Source organism: Perna viridis, chromosome 11 (assembly GCF_037379345.1).
Source record: "Perna viridis isolate PV_CMFRI_1.1 ecotype Kerala chromosome 11, ASM3737934v1, whole genome shotgun sequence".
NCBI classification, from domain to species: domain Eukaryota; kingdom Metazoa; phylum Mollusca; class Bivalvia; order Mytilida; family Mytilidae; genus Perna; species Perna viridis.
The window spans coordinates 12,802,627-12,811,553 of NC_142455.1; positions in this window are offsets into that span (position 1 = coordinate 12,802,627).

An 8,927-nucleotide genomic window follows, 5' to 3' on the forward strand; every position below is an offset into this window, starting at 1 on the left:
CGACTTAAGTAATGATACACTACTAATACGATTTAAGTAGTAGTCTTTTTAAGACTCATGCATGCAAATTCTGTAAAATGTGATACATCTGAAAAAAGGCTACATATATATATTTTTGTTATTAAGTTGCTTTATAGGTCTATATGATGAAATTTATAATTATTCATTCCAATCTGTCTGCTCTTAGGAGATCTTAGTTTCTATTGTATTTTGGTCTCGATTACAGAGTTATCTCCATTTATTTTGAATTCTACAGTACATTCTATATACTTTTTATCTCCTATGAACAAGGGTTATATGAAAAACCACAATTTACTTTCTGTTTACTATGGCGTTTTAAACAAAATATCAAAAATAAAAAGTGTAGGCTTTTCAACCATGAATCACGTTTTGCATGATTCTTATGTGGAGTGCTACTTAAGTACTAATTCATATAAAATTCAGGCAATGCTAATGGTATAGTTGATTTGTGGTGCAGAACAACCCACAAAAACACTGCTTTCAATATACACAGACCATATTTTTACGTAACTATAGTCGCCTTGGCATACAGATTACAAAAAAAAAAAAAAAAAAAAAAACACAAAACACCATTCATATACATGTACATGTATTGCAAATTTTTATTTGTTGTACACGTGTTTCAAGGAGTAACGTCTAATCAGCAGCATTCTGTCATGTGTAATACAAGAAATGAAGCATGAAGAGTTTTAATTATTTTGAGTTTTGATAGGAATGATGAATATAACTTGAAATAATTCGGGATCAGACAAGTCTGACTACTGAATTGGTGAATACCCTCGACCACCTTAGGTCCGCTAGAGGTGGCCACAATCCAGTGGTTATAAATTACAGATCTGTATTTTGGAGACGTATATAACGTGCGTCAATATCCCAATTATATCAACCCAATCAAGAAATATATCACTCGCAAAGGGATAAATTTATACACAGTCTACATAATTTTTATTTCAAAAGATGACAAATTAATATAATACCGGTAGTATAATCTGCTCCTGTTTCTAAATTAGAAATTGAAGAGACTTTGTTGGCTTTCAGCCTTCAATGATTCTTGATAAAGACTGCTTCTGAAGTACAAGTGAAAGGGGATGAAGTATTTTTATGAGCTTCTCCTAGTATTTCTAGTAAGACATAAACTAGTTTTAAAATGTCCACTCACTTTTTATCAATTTAGATCGAAGACCAGAATTGATATGGCAGTCACTCTGGCAGTCGCCAGAGCCTTTAGATTTGTAAAGCCTGTTAGCATCTGAAATTATCTTATACTACTGTAAGAAAATAATCACACTGGCATACCCCATTAATGTTCAAATGCAGACAGTTAGGACCACTTTATTGGTATTTCTAATACTTTGTTTATCATACTTAATTCTATGCTATTTACTATAAACAAGCCAAATATACAACTTTTACTGCGAACTGCGAACAACTATGGTGATTAATTTGGTTTGTATAATAAGGGTCCGTCAAAACACCACAAAGACCGGTCTTAGTGCACTAAGACCATAAAAGTTGCACTAAAAGACACTTTTCACAGTGTAAGTACTGCCAGTGGAAAGGACATGTAAAACTGCATGTAATGCTCTAAGTTAATTATAAAAAGTAATTACATCGTCAGATTTTTAGACTTCTTTTGTGCTAAGTTTTCCCGGCACGTCAGCCATTACGTAGGTAAAAGACCCTGACCTGGACTCTTTGATGTATACAGTTGGGTGTGGATATTTTTATTTATTGGTTGAGCATTGGTTTAAAACATTTAAAATCAGACGAATGGACGTCCGATAGTTCCTAGGTTTTTATTTAGTATTTTATATAGGTAATTTGTTCATTAAATATTTCATGTAATTTAAAATCGCAAGAGTAGAAATTGAGTTGAAATCAAAATAGGAAATGATATGAAAAATGAAATCGTTTGAAAATTTATTCAACTTGAGCATAAAAGTAAATGCATGCATTTTCGTCAATTTGAAATAAAAAACAACATAAATATATATATGAGAATTCGCTTGTTCCTATTTAAAATCAGCCATGTGGATATCCGATAGTGATTATGTTTTCATTTACTAGTATTAAAACGTTTGGAGACAATCATCGATAATTTATTATTTCATGTACTTGAAAATCGTAAAAGGGTATCATTTTTTTTCCCGCGCTGACAAGTGATTTTAAAACATGTTTTCACTTGTTATTGTTATTGAAATGCGGTAGAACGAGGTGTAAGGTAATTTGAAAAAGTTGTATCTGTCTGATTTTTTTTATGTTTCAAAAATATAGATATGTGGATTAATTGGATAGAGTAAAAAACCGAAACATGATCACAAATGCCAGAGAACCCATCGAATTGACAATTAAATCTCAAGATGTTATTATACTTTAGTAATTTACGATAACCAATTGATCACTTATTTATATTAACTTATAGATTTTCTCAACAGCTTATAGCAATTTTCAAATAAATTTTGAATTCATCAGTATTTTGGCCGAAGAAAACCCGATAGAACTACAGAAATTTAGAAATTTATTACACAGGGAAAATTTGATAATTTATTGTCATCTGTATCATAAATACATTGACATCAATTTGTATCTGTCGTCTGTGTGTTTACCAACGGAAGTAAGTTCTCGAGTTTCACCTAAATTGAAATTAGAAAATAGTATTGTTTTTTTTTTACTTTTTTACATTATTATCAATCTAATTTGATAAGTTAGAATAGATAGAAGATTATTTAATTTTTGTATTTCGCATACTAGGTGAAAAAAACACATACATGTATATACATTCGAAAAGGTAAAGGTGAAGTATAAGTTTTATGTGTCCTGAAAATTCTTTTAATACTGTTCTTTCAAAATGTGGAAAACATGTGGTACCAACATACCACAGACATAAAAGAGAAACCAATCAATGTAAAAGACCTCGTACAAATAGAACACAGAAAAGATTTTCAAGTTGTCTTAACAATCCTTGCCATAAATGTTATTAATGTAATAATTATTGTCCCGCGATTTAAAACTGTTACTTAATACTGTTTATTTATTCATTTCTTTAAAGGCTTTTTTTCAAAAGCGGCATTACGATTTTTAATAAAAACAACAACAAAATCCCCCCCCCCAAAATTATTAAAGCTCAATTAAATAAACATTGGTTAATCTGTCTAATATAATTACTTTCATTTAAGTCCCTTCGACTTATTCAATTAAGATTATTTTTCCAATACTCTAATCACGCGTAAATTCCACTATTGAATTATAATTCTGAACTGTTCACCACAACAATGATCTATTCATTCATGGTCTGTTACACATGGATTGTTCGCACGTGCCGGAAATTTTAGCACAAAACACTATAAATCTAACGATTCTGTTACTATTTTCAAACTAAATTTGGTGTATTTTATGTAATTTTAAATTAACATTCCAATAGCAGTACCTTTACTTAAGAACAATGTCATCTTATGGGTCGTAGTGCTTCTTTTATGGTCTTAGTGCACTAAGACCGGTCTTTGCGGTGTTTAGACGGACCGGTATAATAACAACAATCCAATTAAAAATAGTTGACCTCTAACCTCGCTAGTACTTGTTTATTTCTCAGGATTTACCCGGATAAAACAATCGTTCATTTTATTATATCGTATAGGTCGATATATTCAATTTGACTACAAATGTAATATTCTGAGACGCATAATAGCCATTTAATGTTTGGCTAGAAATAAAAACCCTGCTAGATTACAAATAATCATCGCTCGTAGAAATGAAAAATAGCAATACTGAGTGCCAATTGGGAAAGCTGTACCTATTTCATGCAGAGCCGGTGGATCCTTATATTTACAAAAAAGGGGCAGTGCCTCCGACCAAGGAACTTATATAAAAAAGAGGCGGCAGGCAGGGACTACGTACACTCCTTCTTCCAGGATAATATTTTGCGCTAATTTTTTGCTATACTTTTAACAAAAGGGTAGCATAGCCCTCGAAATCATCCTGATCTACCACGCAATGTATCGTGTATTTTTAGTACAATTACCGCCTCGTGACATCGGAAGCCCGGAGATGGCAAATAAAGATGAAACTTAGCTTATAGACGATGGCATATGAATTCCTATAATGCATTTGTCAGTAATGGTGTCCGTGATCTGGTGATATTGCTTTTTGTAATGATAAGTCTATTTGGCTATCTGGCCATGTGTTGTAATGATAGAGCTGTAGGTGCTTTAGTGCCTTAAAAGTACACGGTGAGTGTTTCCTGCACCACACATAATTGTTGAAATTTTATTCTAAGGCTTTGGTGTTCATGTGCGTGTCTATGGAACTAGGAGACCAGATACTGAGTGTTTTTACCTTTTTCATGACGCACAGGTGTCTATGCGATAATTTGTAGGACTTGAGCTATACAGTTGCTCAATTGAGAAATGTAGCTTGTTGATAGGAACAAATATCTAAAGGCATGCTTTATTTCAATGATTGTGGCTTAAGTTTGAATGATTTGACAGACACTTTCGACCTGGAAATCTTTAAATTGAATTTCGACTTGAAAATTTAGAAACAGGGAAAAGCCAACTAGTAGTTGGTAGCTCATTTATGCAGTATGTTGGATGTTTTGTGTTAATTCATCTAGGTGTTCCATGTAAACCATCATCGAACCTGAATATTTTGCAAACTGCCACACTGCATGCCACGATGCATCCCGACACTTTTGTGTGTTTATTAAATGATTTTCGTAATCAGAATTTCGAATTAAAAAATAAATCAAAGAGTTCAATATTTTTAACCATTTACAATAATATCCAGAGCTTAGATGCGTTTGAATTAGATTCATGTTCTTTCCTATTATCTCCGATTTTTCTCCATATATTTGCAATTTGAAGATAATTTGATATGAGAAAATTCAAACAATCGATATAAATTGATTCAGTACATGAGTACTTTGTTTAATAAGAGCAACAACTGACTGCTTCTTAACACTTCAGCGGACCTTATTTAACTTTATGTGAAGACTTGGAATATTTATGCAAATTTGTAAAAAGATTTTAATGTAACTGTATTCTTGCGATTGGATAAATTAATGCATTTAAAAAGGATTCCGTTTTGTGTCTATATATGAGTGAAAAACATAGGTAATTTACCCAAAGTTTACCATTTAAATAATTTTATGTGTCTGCCATTTTAAAATATCACAATAAAACGTTGCGAGATATGAAAAAAAGTTCAAGACATTCTTGTGTTCGATTAAGCCGTGTTCGAAGATTCCTCAGAAGTATCTCTAGTGTGAAATGAAATAATCGATCACTCTGACTCAAAGTTGAAGTTTACGATAAAGTACCAGAGGAAAAATTTAAATAAGGTCAAAGTTTAATTTTGGTGAAGAAATTTAGTATTAATTGATAAAGACAGTTGAGACTCTGTCGTCTTCTCTAAACTTTTCCGGTGCTCTGCACGAACCTGTTGTGGTGTTTTTAAGCTCACTGCATCTGATATTTCTGGTTAAGAGGTCATCAGTTACTTTTATTTAATTGAGTCGTGCTACCTTCTTTGACGTAAAAAAATTATAGCAATTACATTTACAGTTTTTGAAGCCTTATTAAAAGATTTTAGGTAAATAGTAATCAAGTGAACCAAGATTCTAGCGGAAATAAAATGAATGTAATCCAGAGACAAAGACCAGCCATGGAAAACAGACAAACACGACAAAGAACATAAATTAACTAAAATAATACATACAAAGTAACAAAAGTAAATGAGCAACTCGGACAACACTAAAACCTGGGAAAATAGACCATGTGCACTGGTATGGTAAGCGTCCTCTACTTTTCTAGAAACATTAAAAGTTTAATATAAGTCATATGATAATGACACATGATTATAATAGAATTATTATTTTATTTTCTCTTTAGGTATATAAATATAAAAAAATAAATGATATCAAAAGTTGTTTCTTATTTTTTACGATACACCTTTTTTGTGACAGGCTATATATGAGCTAAGTCTATAACACTATAATACCACGAAAAAGCTGAGGAGTATACCTTATTATTTTCCGGAAGTAAACAATAAAATGCAGGTCGGTCTTCGGATTTCAATACGTTTAACATCGAAAATTCCAAAAGGGAAACTGAAACTAGAACGAGACCTACAAATCCTATACCACGAAAAAGATGGCTGGGGAATATACTTTATTATCAAAGATGCTTTTAGAATGGAACTAGCAAAACATAATGTAAACTTCCGGCACGAGTAGTATATCTTAGAAATGAAAAGTCATACATCGTTTAATTATATTGGATTAACAAGCAGATCGAGATACATCAACGCTAAATTATTCAAATATACGGCAAGAGTATTACGTGTAAGTATATTGGTCAGTCTAAACATTTAATAGAGGCAATTAATCATATCTCAAGATAACTGATGAAACTGTTCAAATGCATTTTTTACGGCAAACAACTATTCATGTGTTCATATCCTTTTATCTGCTACAAATCGTGAAATGATTTTATACTGCTGTAAACCTAAAACGTTGGTGATTTTCCTGTACTTTTCTAAAACAAAAAACATAACCGTTGATATCTGCAGTAACCAACTTCCATTAACACTCTTATTGACGATTGACGAATACAATTTCTAAAAGACCTACAGAAGGAGTGCCAATCAAAAGAGATTTGTGATTAAGATATGAATGAATCGTTAATCATTAAAGTTTGTTTTTGTCTGCAAAAAGCATATGTCTCTCCCATTCCCGCAAACTGGACCCACTTGCAGTATCCACCACGTCCACAGAACACCTTCATAAAATTCTGTTGAGAGGCTGCAGAGAAGTTGCGCAGACCGGTTTAGTAGTTTCAGAGAATTTGAACTGACAAGTAATATGAAGATTTTTGATAAATTTCTAATTTCAAAGGGCACGCACATTTCTAAATTCATAGGGGCATAATTCCTACAAAAATTAGGGGATCAAAATTTCCTGGCAAAATGCACAACTACATATAAGGTTCTTGCTACATACCATATTTCGTAAAATCGGTTCGTTAGTTTCAGAGGAGTTGCACTGACAAGGTTATTTACAAGGATTTTGGGCAAATTTCTAATTTGGAAGGGGCGTAACTCCTACACAAATATTGGGGAATCAAAATTTCCCAGTATTCCCAGCGATTTAAATCGTAAATATATGTAAATAGTGTAGGCGCAAATTTACGGAAAAAATCCAGGTTAAAATCACCAAGTTATTTTAGGTTAATTTCCAAACATTACGTGGTTGCTTCTTTATGTTTTTAGTTGCTTATCGTTCATTTAGAAACTACAATACTTTTGATAACTTTTATTTTACGATATACAAGACAGAAAAGTATTATCAAATACATGTAGTTATTCCTCTTGAATCATGTGAGTAGTAATAAGATTATAAAAATGGGTAGAAAGGAAAAATAGTTTCAGCTCATCATTTCCTTACATACATGTTGGATATACATAAAAACCCGTCTTTATGCTAGGCAAAATGAGATAAACAATACTTGTATCACATTTAATATGTTGGGAATTGTTTACTAATGTATCAGATTAGGGTATGAAAAATAATTTAAAAAAAATAACACATTTAAAATAGTTTTTATTATGACAACATATGTGTTTTTTCCACAATTGCGGCCTCGTGCAGGTCCGGGTGTCAAACGAATAGGCCTGCAGCAGCGCTAAACCTGTCGTAAAAGGCGACTAAATAGTGCTCAGAACCCTATGCGGGGGCTAGGGCGCTTTGCCCACAGAGCAACTGGGTTGTGTGCCTCAGGTGGTGGAATGGGGTACCCCTGGCTTGTCACATGCTGGGGTTGTCAGGCTATGATAGGGAAAACCTGACAGCAAACCTAGTGGTGCACCGTGTTGGAAAAGATGCGTAAAAAACCCTACTGTGGTATTCTCCCGGAGTAGGAACCATAGGGCTCCGCCACAGTAGGCTAAATTACCCGATCCTACCCACGTTTCTCTATTTCCAGTGGCAATCAAAATTTCTCGACCACATTGTCGTTGTGTCCGGTCCTATTTTTCATTTTCTCATTTCATGTTCATTTTATCATTCTCTTCATGTTCATCGTCTAAATATAGCTGAAATATTGCTGCTCGGGCGTTAAACCCCAACAAACTAGCAAAAAATACAATTTTGAATGTTACATTGTATTTCACTTTCTTGACGTGAATAATTATAAATTAATATAATAAAGATTAACTCTATATAGTAGATGTAATGGTCACAGTTCATATTTTTTGTGCAGGCTGGATGAAGTAAGGTGAGCACACAGTGGCTTGCCCGTGCTTTACTGGGCGTCACTAAAAAAAAAACCAAAATCCTATAAGTAAAACACACAATAGAGAGACGTGGTAGACCATCGATTCACACATTGGCATACATTTTCGAGGTTTCAAATATCCACCTCAAGGAACTCCTTGGTTTGCTATACAGTTTTTAACAAAGAAAATGCATGAGCTCCAAATCAGGAACCAGGTCCACTTGGTACATTTAGATGAGACCAAAATACTCCGTGGAAAAACACGGAAGTACCCTACTTTAATTCATATTTACTAACGTACGATGTTGGGACATGACCCATCTCATCTTGAGACATCCCGCCTATACTGTAACACCTGTTTACATATCATAAAAAGGGGGAGTGAAGTTTTATATTAAACATATACAATAAAATTCAGTGACCAAAATATATTCAATATCTGTTGATTTGTTCATGTGAGTTTAATAATACTTTTAGATATCTTGGTAATACTTCGGCCGCAAATAATCCAAACTTCGAAAACTATGTTCAAGATATCTACCCAAAAAGAGAACACGTACCCCTTTTCTTGATTTAGATATTACACAAGAAAATAGTAGTCTTTTTAGTAAAATTTATGATAAAAGGAATGATTTGGAT